We start from the raw sequence: 16,149 nt of genomic DNA on the forward strand, positions 1-16,149 counted from the left end.
ACTGCCATTGCTCCCCCCAGCCAACATTGCCAGTGCACCCCACACAGCCAGCACTGACAGTGCTCCCCACACAGCCAGCACTGTCAGTGCTCCCCCCCATAGCCCGGACTGCACGTGCTCCCCACAGCCAGCACTGCCAGTACTTCCCCACAGCCAGGATGGCCAGTGCTCCCAACAGCCAGCACTGCCAGTGCTCCCAACAGCCAGCACTGCCAGTGCTCACCCACAGCCAGCACTGCCAGGGCTCCCCCACAGCCAGGACTGACAGTACTCCCCACCCCACAGCCAACACTGCCAGTGATCCCGCCACACAGCCAACACTGACACTGCTCCCCCAACAGCCAGCACTGCCGGTGCTCACCGACAGCCAGCACTGTCAGTGCCCCCCACCCCACAGCCAGCACTGCCAGTGCTCCCCTGACAGCCCCACTGTCAGTACCCCCACAGCCTGCACTGCCAGGGCTCCCCCACTGCCAGAACTGACATTACTCCCCCCACAGCCAGCATTGGCAGTGCTCCCCCACCCCACAGCCAACACTGCCAGTGCTTCCCTTCCGCAGCCAGCACTGCCAGTGCTCCCCACCCCACAGCCAACACTGCCAGTGCTTCCCTTCCGCAGCCAGCACTGCCAGTGCTCCCCCCCCCTCAGCCAGCACTGCCAGTGCTCCCACACAGCCAAGACTGCCAGTGCTCACTCACAGTCAGCACTGCCAGGGCTCCCCCACAGCCAGCAGTGCCAGTGACCCCCCCCCCCCCCCCCCCCCCCCCCCCCCCCCCGCACAGCCAGCACTGCTATTGCTCCCCCCAGCCAACACTGCCAGTGGTCCACACACAGCCAGCACTGCCAGTGCCCCCCCCCCACAACCAGCACTGCCAGTGCTCCCCCACAGCCAACACTTCCAGTGCTCCCCCCCCCCCACAGCCAGCACTGCCGGTGCTCCACCCGGAGCCAACCAGTGCTCCCCCGACAGCCAGAACTGCCAGTGCTCCCCCACAGCCAGCACTACAAGTGCTCCAACCACAGCCAGCACTGCCAGTGACCCCTCCCACAGCCAGCACTGCCAGTGCTCCCCCCTCAGCCAACTTTGCCAGTGCCCCCCACAGCCAGCACTCCCCACACAGCTAGCACTGCCAGTGCCCCCCCCCCCCACAGCCAGCACTGCCAGTGCTCCACCCTCAGCCAGCACTGCCAGTGCTCCCCCACAGCCTGCACTGATAGTGCTCCCCCCACAGCCAGCACTGCCAGTGCTCCCTCACCACAGCCATCACAGCTAGTGCTCCCCCCACAGCCAGCACTGCCAGTGCTTCCGCCCCTCCCCCACAGCCAGCACTGCCAGTGATCCCCTGACAGCCAGAACTGCCAGTGCTCCCCCCACAGCCAACACTGCCAGTGCCCTCCCACAGCCAACACTGCCTGTGCTCCCCCGACAGCCAGTTCTGCCAGTGCCCCCACACTGCTCCCCCACAGCTGATTGGCTGAGAGGCTGTCAGCCTGCGGCTGGAGCTGCTTATTGGCTGAGAGGCTGTCAGTCAGAGGCTGGAGCTGCTGATTAGCTGAGAGGTTGTCAGTCAGCGGCTGGAGCTGCTGATTGGCTGAGAGGCTGTCAGTCAGCGGCTGGAGCTGCTGATTGGCTGAGAGGCTGTCAGTCAGCGGCTGGAGCTGCTGATTGGCTGCGAGGCTGTCAGTCATCGGCTGGAGCTACAGGTTGGCTAAGAGGCTGTTAGTCAGCGGCTGGAGCTTCTGATTGGCTGAGAGGCTGTCAGTCAGTTTGATTTTCTCATTAATTTAATAATTGATGTAACCGGATATTTCACCGCGATCTTGATCTGCTCCCTGAACCTGGACTGAGTCACCACATAAATAAATGTGTTTGTGCAGCAATTTACATCCAGCAGCAGTAATCCGACTTGTTGCAAATTATATTGAGGATCGGTGAGGTAATAAAAATCTGACAAATCCAAATAGAAAAATTTAATAACATACACGGTCCAGAGGAGAATGAAAGCTCCGGAGATGCTGAAGAGTAAAATCATTGACTTCCTTCTGCTCTCCATCTCTGGGTCTGTGCGATTGTCTCCCTGACTCTGAGCCCTCAGTGTCTTCCGGACCCGACTGGTGAGTAAAATGTGTCTGACTGTCAGGGCGTTGGTCAACAGGATTGAGAAGAACGGGATCAATGGGGTTAAAAGCTTATCAAACCAGTTATATCCAATCCACCTGGGGTCAGTCCAAACGATGCTCTTTGCCTTACAGCCCCACTGGACATTGTCGATTATCCCTATAGGTTCATATATAAAGTACTGGGGGATATTTTTCACACAGAGCAGGAGGCCGCTTGTGGACAGAACCACAGCTGCAGTTTTCCCGGTGCAATATTTAGTTTTCAGTTTGTGGCAGCGAATAGCCACAAATCGATCAAAGGAGAAAGTGAGGGTGAACCAGACACAACAGTCCCTGGCTGCAGCCAGCAGGACAGAGCGAACACGGCACACAGGAGTGAGGTCCAGGAAATTCAGGGGGAAATAATCACCATTGATCCTGTTCAGTATGGGGTTGGTGATAATATACAGCAGATCCGCCGTTGCCATGGCCACCAGGTAGCGAGTGGTGCAGGTAGAGAGACCACACTTCCCCCGACACAGAATCATAATTCCCAGTAAATTAACTGTCAGAGAGAGAAAGCAGAGATGAGGGAAATTACTGGATAATCAATCTCCCTGTCTGAACACAATCTTAGCATCAATATAATTGGACAGTGGGTGGGTGGGGGTGTTGGGAGAGGATTGGGCACAGAGATTAACATTGTTGAGAGGGAAGTAGCAAATGTAACTCCAGTGTTAAAGATGGGGAATGGGGGGAAAAGTGTGGATTGCAGCCCTGTCAGTTTGATGGCAGTGGTAGGAAAATGTTTATAATTCAGATACCTTTGGGAAAGGTTACATTTCTCATTTAGTCTGATTTACAGGATTCACTCAGGCCGGCCAGGTTTCCCAAACCGGATACAAACATACCAGAGATTGTCATCCCTGCTCAATTATTGGACCACACCCCGGATTGAACCGTTCCCTGGACTGGGTTTCTGATGGGGTTGGACCCCACTCCTGGTTTATCTGAATCCTCCACGATCAATGGAAAAAATAAAACAAACGCAGGACCTTCCCACTTCATAATCATGGGAGAAATAGAAACATAGAATGTATAGTGCAAAAGGAGGCCATTCAGCCCATCGAATCTGCACCGGCCCTTGGAAAGTAAACACCAGTTAAGAGCACCCAATCCCCATAACCCAGTGACCCCATCTAAATTGTTTGGAAAGTAAACACAATTTATCATGGCCAATCCACCTAACCTGCACATCTTTGGGCTGTGGGAGGAAACCGGAGCACCCAGAGGAAACCCACGCAGACACGGAGCATAAGTGCAGTCTCTACACAGGCAGTCACCCAGGGTAGGAATTGATCCGGGGACCCTGGTGCTGTCAGGCAGCAGTGCAAACCACTGTGTCACCGTGCCACCAATGTCATTGGGAAGGGACAGAACAGGATAAAGCGGATGGAATTAAGATAAGAAGAAATGATTTTGCTGGGCTGGAAGAGGCCGAAATAATGCGTATACTGGGACTTTCCTGTTTGTGGATTTTGGGAAGGAGGTAGAAGCGGGAGGTTGATGCAGGATGTGTGGGATTGTGGGACTATGATGTCTGAGCCCGTGGACAGAGGATGTCCAGAGCCAATGAGGTCAGTGACAGTCCTGGAAATAATATCATGATGTTTGGTGGTGTGCTGCTGGTCCTGGAGGAGGTAGCAGGATGGGCCTGAGAGTGGACGGTCAGTCTCTGTGAGGAATAAGTCAGTACACCAGACAATAATGGCACCACCCTTGTGGGAAGCTCAGGTCACCAGGTCAGGGTTGGATATTAGAGAGAGGATTGGAGCAAGTTTCGAGTGAGTCAGGATAGAGTTGGTGAGAGGCACAGAGAAATTGAGATGGTCGTGTCGCACTGACAGATCTCAATGAAAATATCAAGACATGATAGGAGGCCAGAGGGCGGGGTCCAGATAGAGGGAGGTTACCGGAAGCAGATGGATTTCAACAACAATTTTTTATAAAATAGACAGTGAGAAACAACAGAGACAATATTATCTGCTCACCGATCACCATCAGAATAATTACCAAAGAATTGAAAAGCAGAAGTCGGTCTCTGTAATTCTTGAATTTACAACAGAATATAATAAAATCTTCCAGTCACAATGTCAACAGTAGGAAAAATTGAATTTGAAGTCTGTGTTAAAGAAATCCTGTAACACAGAGTCTACTAAATAGTCGGCACATGTTCCAAAGTCAACATTATTCCTGGCACATTTCATCCAATTATTGTAATAACTATCAGAAATAATAGATCTGAGTAGTATAATAGATGTTAAACAATTTGAGTTTCTAAAGGCCGTCAGTAAGATCCAACACAACAGACTGATGAGTAATCTCAGAGCCAGTGTTGTTAGGGGACACAGCAGCAGAATGGACACATGCTGGCGACACACACACAAAACAGGGAGAGGAGGTAAAGGGATTTAGGCTGATTGGTAGAAGGTGGGACGTGGTGTTCCACAAGGATCAACACTGGGATCACTCCCCTTCCCCATTCCCACCATCAGTATGGAATCGGGAAGCAGAATGATAATTACACAATTCACAGATAAAATCAAATTGAGAGTGATAGTGAATACAGAGGAAGAATACAACTAATTACAGAAACACATTATCAGTAATTATGAATTTGCAAATTGGTATTTCAATGGGAAATTAATTTCCCGACAGATCAGTGTTCGCTGCTGCATTTTGATCAGAACAATAAGTCCCCCAATCACTCCTTGGAAAAAAAGTGTGTGAATGGACTGGAGGGGTTTCTGGGTTCAGGTGAATAGATACACAAATCGTGTGAAGCAGAAACGCAGTTTGAAAACACCCATAAAAATTGATCAAACAGGTGAGTTCATTTCAGAATGAATAGAAATTAGAAAATATCACAAAACCTATTGGAATACTGGACTGTTGTAGGTTTTATGAAATATTGGAGTGTGGGTGCTATCTGTTGCTGTTAGAGTAGGTCAATAGAAAACAGAGATTGAGACATTTCATTTCATACAATAAATATCAAACATCTTCAAAACCCAGCCAAACAGGGGTTGGTTTAGCTCACTAGGGGCTGGTTTAGCTCACTGGGGGCTGGTTTAGCTCAGTGGGCTAAATCGCTGGCTTTTAAAGCAGACCAAGGCAGGCCAGCAGCACGGTTCGATTCCCATACCAGCCCCCCGAACAGGCGCCGGAATGTGGCGACTAGGGGCTTTCCACAGTGACTTCATTGTAGCCTACTCGTGACAATAAGCGATTTTCATTTCATTTTTCATTTTCATTTCATTTTCAAACTCTTCCTGTTTTCAACCTATTCCGAAGTTAAAACTCACAGAGAGAACTCCACAGAATGGAGCGACAACTCACCAATAAAATACATCATTTCAAAATAGATCCAACTAATGTCAGTCCAGTTACTGACCCACACACAATACAATCCACACGGACAGATAGTCCCAGTAATAGAGAGATAATTAGATCAGATAGTCCACTCTGGTGAGAGACCCACACTTAGTACAATCCTACACTGACAGATACTTCCAGTAATCCTTGTTCACCACTGTCAGATATTCCATTCTGGTCAATGACCTACACTCAGTACAATTCTACACTGAGATACTTCCAGTAACACTTCCTTACAGCTGTCAGATATTCCACTCTAGTGAGAGACCCACACTCAGTACAATTCTCACTGAGATACTTCCAGTAATCCTTGTTCACCGCTGTCAGATATTGCACTCTGGTTAGTGACCCACGCGCAGTGTGCTTTAATTCTTTCTCCTCCTGAACCTCCCATCAGAGACATTGCCTTCACTGAGATCCAATCTAACATTATACAAGATCCCACTCAATATAATAACTTCACCGGTCAGAGATCCAGTGAGTAACAAACAGAGGTTTATCGTGAGTTGATGGAAGGGATTCAAACCATTGACATGTTTAAAGACATTTGACAATTATATCATTGATCAGGTGTCTGTATAACAGTGAGCACGAGGTCAGGATTAAACATTCTCACTCAGAGTTTCAAATCAGAGAGCCGCTCACACACAGATTTACACAAGTTCAATGGTGATAGTCACTTACCAGGAACACCAACGATAGCAACGATTGGGTAGAATATTTTCTCAGCAATATAAATTGGAACTTGCATTTTCAGTGTGAAGTGATGTGTCCTTTCGTGCTGGCGTCAGTCTCTGTGTCTGCAACTCCGAGGTTATATATTCCCAAAGCATTTAATTTATACCCTGGGGAACCACCTCAGGGATATTGAGATTGTGAAATAATTCAAGTTATGTTCAGAAATATATGAACAAACAGATTAAGATATTGTGTTCAGTGAAAGAAAATATTTTTTGAGTGAGTGACCACTTTCCAAACACTGAACTGTGTTGATCACATTGTTCAGCTAACATTAACAGAAAGGATGCTGTCCACTCAGACACTATCAGTCCCATCTCTTGATCTCAGATTGTTACAGTGATAACCCTCACACCACTGTGACCATTCAGTGATTCAGTTCCAATTGTCAGTGTGTTTCTCTGTGTGGTTCCACTGCACTCTGGGGTTTAGCTGCCTCTGTAACTCTGACCATTCAGTGATTCAGTTCCAATTGTCAGGGTGTTTCTCTGGGTGGGTCAACTGAACTCTGGGGTTTAGCTGTCTCTGTATCTGTGACCATTCAGTGATTCAGTTCCAATTGTCAGTGTGTTTCTCTGGGTGGCTCCACTGCACTCTGGGGTGTAGCTGGCTGTGTAACTGTGATCATTAAGTGATTCAGTTCCAATTGTCACTGTGTTTCTCTGGTTGGTTCCACCAGGGGCTGGTTTGGCTCACTTGGCTAAATCGCTGGCTTTTAAAGCAGGCCAGCAGCACGCTTTGATTCCAGTACCAGCCTCCCTGGACAGGTGCTGGAATGTGGCGACTAGGGGCTTTTCACAGTAACTTCATTGAAGCCTACTCGTGACAATAAGCGATTTTCATTTCATTTCAGGGCCCACTGTAAATAATGATATACTACCCAGGGACCACTGTAAATAATAAAATTACACGCTGGGACCGTTGTAAATAATGATGTACTATTAAGGGGCCAGTGTAAAGAATGACATTTTACCAGGGACCACCGGAAATAATGATATACTGGCCAGGGACCACTCTAAATAAGGATATATATCCAGAGACCTCTGTAAATAACGAACCTACACGCTGTCTGGGGAGCGAAATGGCAGCTGTCGTTTCCAGTCAAGTGGACTCTTTGTCAAAGCTGGAGAACTGGAATTGGAGATTCAGACGATTGTGGGTGGGGGTGGGGGTGGGGGGGGGGGGGGTGATGTATTCGGCCTCGATAGAGGGCTAGCAATAGGTGGGAAATGACGAAAATGTCTCGGACAGAAAGAAAAAGGGAATGTAAATGAGACTAATCAAGGTAAGAAAGGTGCTGATGGCGCATCAAGCGGTCAGAATGTGTTAATGGCAGAACAAAGGTAAGCAGTGTGTCAGAGAACAATTACAAACAGGGATCAGATTGCTGAAGTAGGATGGTATGGGCTGGGGGGAGGGGGGCAATGCTGAGGGTAAAACATATCAATGGAAGGGATGATAAGTTGATGGAAAAAACATGTGGTGAAGGGGGAAGTGAGAGTTCACAGTCTGAAGTTGTTGCACTGATAAAATGAAAGGGACAAAGAGCTGTCTGAGTCCACCAGAATTAGTCAATAGAAATGTGAATGCCCACACATTAACAAGCTTCTCGGGAACGTATTGGTTCCACGCAGCTTGAGCTCAGCTTCTCAAAGCAAACACAATGTGAATGAATCCCGCCGTCTCCGCCGCAAAGAAATGAAGAAAACATGCGGTTTGACCAACGGGAAACTTCATTGAAGGGCTCAAGTCCGGGAATTGAACCCGGAACCTCTCGCAAATTCCGACAGCGACACACCCAACGCGAGAATCATACCCCTAGACCAACGAACCCTGCGAAAAGAGCCAAAGCATACTGTCATTGCCATCGAAAATCAATCTAACATCTGCGGAGAACGCCAAAAGTACTGCAACATCTCAGGTAGTCAGGCGGCATTTGTCGACAGGACAACAAAGTTCGTCTTTCACCGTCACCTTTCATTAAAACCGGGGCAGGTTAGAAATGTGGTACGTCTTAACCAAGTGAACTCCCGGAGGGAGGAAACAGAACAACAGGAAAGGGCTCTAATGGGGGGCAAGTCAGGAGAGATTAAATAAGAAGAGGCCTTGGGACCCTGGCCACAGAGTTAGGATGGCATCAAATCAGAGAATAATGACACCACAGTATGAGGCCATTCCGGCCGCCGTGTCTGTGCCAGCTCTCTGTTAGCGCAATGGAAGAAACAAAGAAACAAAATATATGACTGGAGGAGCTATCGATGGCAGATTGATCAACAACTACCGCCCGGACACAAAGAACAAGCGGAAACAAGATTGAATCCCAGATCTGCGATGGAAGGACACACAAAATGGGTGCAGCATTTACAGTGTGAAACTGCTGAACACACACTGAGTGTGAAAGCTGTATTGAGCCCAGTGGAAAGATGCGCTGCTGTTCCTCGAGTGTCTGTTATGCTTCTTTGGAACATTTCACGACGCCGAGGTCCGGGAGGTCAGCGTTAAGATCCAGCTCTCCAGTCAGTTCAATTCTCCACTTTGGCTCTTGGATCAGATGGGTCACGTCCCTGTGGTTAACACAGATCTGGAGCATCAATTTTATCCAAACGCACCCCAGCTCAGACACTGTCTCTCTCTCTCTCTCTCTCTCGAGCATCATCTGTGGGGAGAGAAACGACGTAAACATTCCGAGTCCTGAGAAATCTTTTTCAGAGTGGGCCAATGTAAATCAACCCCGCCGTCAGCATCGCAAACAATTCGTAATCTCTGACCTGGAGGAAAGAGCCTGTCCCGGATTTAAACCCACGACCACTCCCATAGGCATTGATTGAAAATCCCTAAACGAGAACCAGACCTCGAGACCAAAGAGCACAAATTTAAGACCGACATTCAGCAAAATATAACTTATGTTAATTTCGATATAATTTCTACATCTCACGGCTTTATATGTTGAGACATCTTTTAATTTAAGAAACAGCTGTCGCTTGCAACAAGGGACCTGGCCTCTCAAACAGACCACCAGAATTTCGCTACAGCGGTTTCTGTAGTGTAGTGGTTATCACATTCGCCTAACACGCGAAAGATCCCCGGATCGAGACCGGGCAGAAACATCGCGAGCTTCTCGTTTCGTTTGAAGAGTGTTTGCACATAATACGTTTGTTTCTCAATCTCGCATGTTCGAGGAGGATGAGATTTGGTCTCATCCTCCTGCAACAAAGTCAGAAATGCTGAATTTTCTAGACGCCAGGGGAAGAATAGCCACTATTTTGGGGCCTCACGGTAGCATGGTGGTTAGCATCAATGCTTCACAGATCCAGGGTCCCAGGTTCGATTCCCGGCTGGGTCACTGTCTGTGTGGAGTCTGCACGTCCTCCCTGTGTGTGCGTGGGTTTCCTCCGGGTGCTCCGGTTTCCTCCCACAGTCCAAAGATGTGCGGGTTAGGTGGATTGGCCATGCTAAATTGCCCGTAGTGTAAGGTTAATGGGGGGATTGTTGGGTTACGGGTATACGGGTTACGTGGGTTTAAGTAGGGTGATCATTGCTCGGCACAACATCGAGGGCCGAAGGGCCTGTTCTGTGCTGTACTGTTCTAAAAGAATCTGCAGCAACACAGTGAGGTCGTACATTCCGCACGACCATTGATTGCCAGCGGTTTCTGTAGTGTAGTGGTTATCACATTCGCCTCACACGGGAAAGGTACCCGGTTCGAAACCGGGCCGAAATATTTAGCATTTCGTGTGAGAAAGGTTTGCACAATTATTGGGCACAAAATAATTATGTTTCCTGAATGTTGCCGGACTCTCGTGTGTTCCAGGACTATGAGATTTCGTCTCACGTGAGCCACTACCTGAATTGAACATTAAGGGCCAAGCACTGAATTTTCGGCAGGCAATGAGAGGTGAAGAAGAGGATGCTTCAAACGGAACAAAAACAGGAAATACTGGATAATAGGTGGGAAATGACGAAAATGTCTCGGGCAGAAAGAAAAAGGGAATGTAAATGAGGCTAATCAGTGCTATGAAAGGTGCTGATGGCGCATCAAGCGGTCAGAATGTGTTAATGGCAGAACAAAGGTAAGCAGTGCGTCAGAGAACAATTACAAACAGGGATCAGATTGCTGAAGTAGGATGGGATGGGCTGGGGGGAGGTGGGCAATGCTGAGGGTAAAACATATCAATGGAAGGAATGATAAGTTGGGTCAAGGCGTTCCAGGAGTATGGAGGTGATGCGCTTCATGATCAGCCTCTCAAAGCACTTCATTACAATTGACATCAGGGCCGCCTGCTCCAAAATCTAATTCAAATTGAATCCAATTCATGGCCCCCAGAAGAGAGACATACCAGATCCACGCATTCCACCTGACCTCACACTCATCTCAGCAAAAAGGCGAGAAGCGATTTCCTCCCACAGTTCAAAGATATGTAGGAAATCTGGATTGCCTTGCTGAATTGCCCCTTAGCGCCCCTTCGTCTCAATTGGACGAAGTCTGTCCCTGATCTGCGTGGGAATCGAACAGAAGACATGTCGTGTCAACAGAAATTTCAGGTATTTTCGATCGACAACTTGATACCTATTAAAGTCTAAACCTGGCACCATGTGCTTCCGATGTCCCAGACTGATAGTAATTCTCATGTTGTTCAGCGGTCATTGTACATAATAATAATAATCTTTATTAGGAAACTGTGATGGTGGGTATGGGTGAATTAAGGGCTGCTGGGGCACTGGACAGCGGATTGTTGGTTACCTGCTCAAACCGAGCGTAGAATGCATTAAGTTCATCGGGAAGGGGTGTGCTGCTGCCAGAGATACAGTAAGAAGTCTTACAACACCAGGTTAAAGTCCAACAGGTTTGTTTCAAACACGAGCTTTCGGAGCGCAGCTCCTTCCTCAGGTGAATCACAAAACAGAATCATTTAACCTGGTGTTGTAAGACTTCTTACTGAAAAATGAAATGAAATGAAAATCGCTTATTGTCACGAGTAGGCTTCAATGAAGTTACTGTGAAAAAGCCCCTAGTCGCCACATTCCGGCGCCTGTCCGGGGAGGCTGATACTGTGCTCACCCCATTCCAACACCAGCATCTCCACATTGTGCCGAGCAATGATCACCCTACTTAAACCCACGTAACCCGTATACCCGTAACCCAACAATCCCCCCATTAACCTTACACTACGGGCAATTTAGCATGGCCAATCCACCTAACTCGCACATCTTTGGACTGTGGGAGGAAACCGGAGCACCCGGAGGAAACCCACACAGACAGTGCAGACTCCACACAGACAGTGATCCAGCCGGGAATCGAACCTGGGACCCTGGAGCTGTGAAGCATTGATGCTAACCACCATGCTACCGTGAGGCTCCGTGCTACCGTGAGACGACAACAGGATCACAACTCTGTGCATTTCAACAGTGACGGCCAATCCTCTGATTGCCAGGGACCGAATGAGAATGCTGGCAACATTGGTCCCCTGAGGCAGTGCGGAAAATATCTGGAAGGAGCGGACACATGGTCCCGCTGGCATACAAAACGGTTTTTATGGCCGGAATGGCCTCATACTGTGGTGTCATTATTCTCTGATTTGATTCTAACCTAACTCTGTGGCCAGGGTCCCAAGGCCTCTTCTCATTTAATCTCTCCTGACTTGCCCCCCATTAGAGCCCTTTCCTGTTGTTCTGTTTCCTCCCTCCGGTAATTCACTTGGTTAAGACGTACCACATTTCTAACCTGTCTCGGTTTTAATGAAAGGTGATGGTGAAAGACGAACTTTGTTGTCCTGTCGACAAATGCCGCCTGACTACCTGAGATGGTGCAGTACTTTTGGCGTTCTCCGCAGATGTTAGATTGATTTCCGATGGCAATGACAGTATGCTTTAGCTTTTTTCGCGGGGCTCGTTGGTCTAGGGGTAGGATTCTCGCTTTGGGTGTCTCGCTGTCGGAATTTGCAAGAGGTCCCGGGTTCAAATGAACATATTTAATCACCATCTCAAACATGTCTAAATGTATGACAAATGCAACTTACTGCGGATGCTTCAAACGGAAATATAAACAGAAAACAGAAAAGCGAGAATCATACCCCTAGACCAACGAGCCCCACGAAAAGAGCCAAAGCATACTGTCATTGCCATCGAAAATCAATCTAACATCTGCGGAGAACGCCAAAAGTTCTGCAACATCTCAGGTAGTGAGGCGGCATTTGTCGACAGGACAGCAACGTTCGTCTTTCACCGTCACCTTTCATTAAAACCGGGACAGGTTAGAAATCAGAAGGGGGTTCAGTGCAGTCAGATTGCGAATATCCAGACCGGACCATGTACCACATGCTATGGTATCAGCAAAAGCCGGCACAGCCGCCGAGATTGGTCATCATTAACATATTGACGATGAAGAAAGAGGAGATCTCAGGACGATATCTGGCGGCTGCCAACAAGTCTAAAAAGAATGGTTACCTCAATATAAACGCGCTCAGGGTGGAGGACGGGGCGGTCTATTACTGTGCAGTGAGCACAGTGTCACAAAGCAGCTACCACCACGTACGGAAGCCTCAGAGAGTATTTTCAATTCCAGTAAATTTGCGTCCCTGCCCTTGTACCGGAGGATGGTTTGATCTGGATTCAGAAAAATACTCAGGTCTATTTCTCCACAATTGCATTGCCGTCTCTGTCCTTGTATAGGTCAATAGAGGAGCCGTTTCGGATTCGTGAGATTAATCAGCATGTCGCGATGCACAGTAAATTTAAGCTTGGAATATCCACTTCCGAGCAGCAGTAATGAAAGTTCTCAGATGTGGGGATAATAAAATCTTCCAGGACCGTTAACTCAGGTCGACCTTATGCCAATGAGTCTGAGCCCCTAGTAGTCTTCAGCAGAACATCGACTTTCCGATCGAAAATACATCAAATCTATGTTGACACTTCCTGCTTTCTGTTTTGGAGGTTCCCGGATAAGGGACGTATTTTAACGGAAGTGTGGTGCTGTCCAAGTGAGTTCTGTAAAATCCACGGGCCTGTGATGATTCCACGTCTCACAAATGTCCATGCCCGCGGGACCATGTGTCCGCTCCTTCCAGATATTTTCCGCACTGCCTCAGGGGACCAATATTGCCAGGATTCTCATTCGGTCCCTGGCAATCAGAGGATTGGCCGTCACTGTTGAAATGCACAGAGTTGTGATCCTGTTGTCGTCTCTGTGGCGCAATCGGTTAGCGCGTTCGGCTGTTAACTGAAAGGTTGGTGGTTCGATCCCACCCAGAGACGAATTGTTGTTCCACTCCTGGATGATATGTTTTTAGGGGCTGTTTTGGACAGGGCAAAATCGCTGGCTTTGAAAGCAGACCAAGCAGGCCAGCAGCACGGTTCGATTCCCGTAACAGCCTCCCCGAACAGGCGCCGGAATGTGACGACAAGGGGATTTTCAGAGTAACTTAATTTGAAGCCGACTCGTGACAATAAGCGATTTTCCTGTTCTGATAACAGTTACCGTGCACCGGCTGTGGCATGGAGTTGCCTCTATCGCTGTAATATCCTTCATGGGGCCGAGCTGGGGAATAGCTCAACGATGCTGTGTCTCCCTCGATAACTCAGGAGATTGTGACGCCTCCTCACGGACCTGCTAACAGACGAATGTTGAGCAGGAGTTGGCTATTCATCCCCTTGAGCCTTCTCCAACATTCAATAAGTTCGTGACAGATGCGAACGTGACCTCAGATTCACATTTCACCTACCCCGGATAACCTTTGATTACCTTTTCAGTTGAGAATCCAACCACATCTGTCTTAAAATCTTCAATGGGCCTATCTCAGCGGTCTCTGGAGAAGAATCCCTCAGAAAAAAAGCCCAAAGATCTACATAACCGGGCCGGGTCGAGCAGTATCTCTGGCCATGATGTGGAGATGCCGGCGCTGGACTGGGGTGAGCACAGTAAGAGGTCTTACAACACCAGGTGAAATGATTCTGATCCTCCATCTGCCTTTACAGCCTCCCCCATCTGCCTTTACAGCCTCCCCCATCTGCCTTTACAGCCTCCCCCATCTGCCTTTACAGCCTCCCCCATCTGCCTTTCCAGCCTCCCCCATCTGCCTTTACAGCCTCCCCCATCTGCCTTTACAGCCTCCCCCATCTGCCTTTCCAGCCTCCCCCATCTGCCTTTACAGCCTCCTCCATCTGCCTTTACAGCCTCTCCCATCTGCCTTTACAGCCTCTCCCATCTGCCTTTACTGCCTCCCCCATCTGCCTTTACAGCCTCCCCCATCTGCCTTTACAGCCTCCCCCATCTGCCTTTCCAGCCTCCCCCATCTGCCTTTACAGCCTCCTCCATCTGCCTTTACAGCCTCCTCCATCTGCCTTTACAGCCTCCCCCATCTGCCTTTACCCCCCATCTGGCTTTACAGCCTCCTCCATCTGCCTTTACAGCCTCCTCCATCTGCCTTTACAGCCTCCCCCATCTGCCTTTACCCCCCATCTGGCTTTACAGCCTCCTCCATCTGCCTTTACAGCCTCCCCCATCTGCCTTTACAGCCTCCTCCATCTGCCTTTACAGCCTCCCCCATCTGCCTTTACAGCCTCCCCCATCTGCCTTTACAGCCTCCCCCATCTGCCTTTACAGCCTCCCCCATCTGCCTTTCCAGCCTCCCCCATCTGCCTTTCCAGCCTCCTCCATCTGCCTTTCCAGCCTCCTCCATCTGCCTTTACCCACCATCTGGCTTTACAACCTCCTCCATCTGCCTTTACAGCCTCCCCCATCTGCCTTTCCAGCCTCCCCCATCTGCCTTTACAGCCTCCCCCATCTGCCTTTACAGCCTCCTCCATCTGCCTTTACAGCCTCCCCCATCTGCCTTTACAGCCTCCCCCATCTGCCTTTACAGCCTCCTCCATCTGCCTTTTAAGCCTCCTCCATCTGCCTTTACAGCCTCCCCCATCTGCCTTTACAGCCTCCCCCATCTGCCTTTACAGCCTTCCCCATCTGCCTTTACAGCCTCCCCCATCTGCCTTTTAAGCCTCCTCCATCTGCCTTTACAGCCTCCCCCATCTGCCTTTACAGCCTCCCCCATCTGCCTTTACTGCCTCCCCCATCTGCCTTTACAGCCTCCCCCATCTGCCTTTACAGCCTCCCCATCTGCCTTTACAGCCTCCCCCATCTGCCTTTACAGCCTCCCCCATCTGCCCTTCGCTGTTCAGTTGCTTCCATTTCATATTCGGCTTTCTCACCATTTTTCCACCGTTAATACTCTTCATTCCTTAAAGACCCCTCTGTATTATTTCCTTGACAAATTGGTCCATGCGGCACCGCGGCAGAGTGGTTAGCACTGTTGCCTCACAGCACCTGGGACCCGGGTTCAATTCGACCTTGGGAGTTTGCACATTCTCCCCTTGCCTGCAGGGTTTTCCTCGTGGTGCTCCGGTTTCCTCCCAGAGTCCAAAGATGTCCAGCTTTGGTGGATTGGCTGTGCTAAATTGGCCCTTAGTGTCCAAAAGTGTGCAGGTTAGGTTGGGTTACAGGGTTTCAGGGATAGGGCGGGAGCCTGGTTATGGTGCTCTTTCAGAAGATCGGTGCAGACTCGATGGGCTGAATGGCCTCCTTATGCATGTATTCTATTCTGTTCTTTTCTATTCTACCTGGCCTTCTATTCTGCCCCACCTCCTGTGTCCCTTTTCAACTATATAATTATGTCCATTCCTACCCTACCCTCCCATACTGCTGTGAAGGATCATTTAAATGATGTACTGGTAAACTCGGTTTCTCTCCACAGATGCTGGCAGACCAGCTAAATCTATCCAGCAATGTGTGATTTCATGCTGACAGTAATATTGCCCATAAAGACAGACGCCAGCAATATGGTAATTGAAGCAGAGGAAATGGCAGAGATGGTTACAAATCACTT

The 16,149-nt window shown here is 49.1% G+C and overlaps 2 non-coding genes across 2 annotated transcripts; both read left to right on the plus strand.

Annotated features, from left to right (window-relative positions):
- The first annotated feature begins 9,308 nt into the window (after positions 1–9,308).
- On the plus strand, positions 9,309–9,381 carry trnav-aac. Its single transcript has one exon. It is a non-coding gene; the product is annotated as a tRNA-Val (tRNA).
- Positions 9,382–13,451: 4,070 nt separating this feature from the next.
- Positions 13,452–13,525, plus strand: trnan-guu. The gene has a single exon. It is a non-coding gene; the product is annotated as a tRNA-Asn (tRNA).
- The last annotated feature ends 2,624 nt before the right edge of the window (positions 13,526–16,149 follow it).

This window comes from Scyliorhinus canicula, unplaced genomic scaffold (genome assembly GCF_902713615.1).
Source record: "Scyliorhinus canicula unplaced genomic scaffold, sScyCan1.1, whole genome shotgun sequence".
NCBI lineage: Eukaryota > Metazoa > Chordata > Chondrichthyes > Carcharhiniformes > Scyliorhinidae > Scyliorhinus > Scyliorhinus canicula.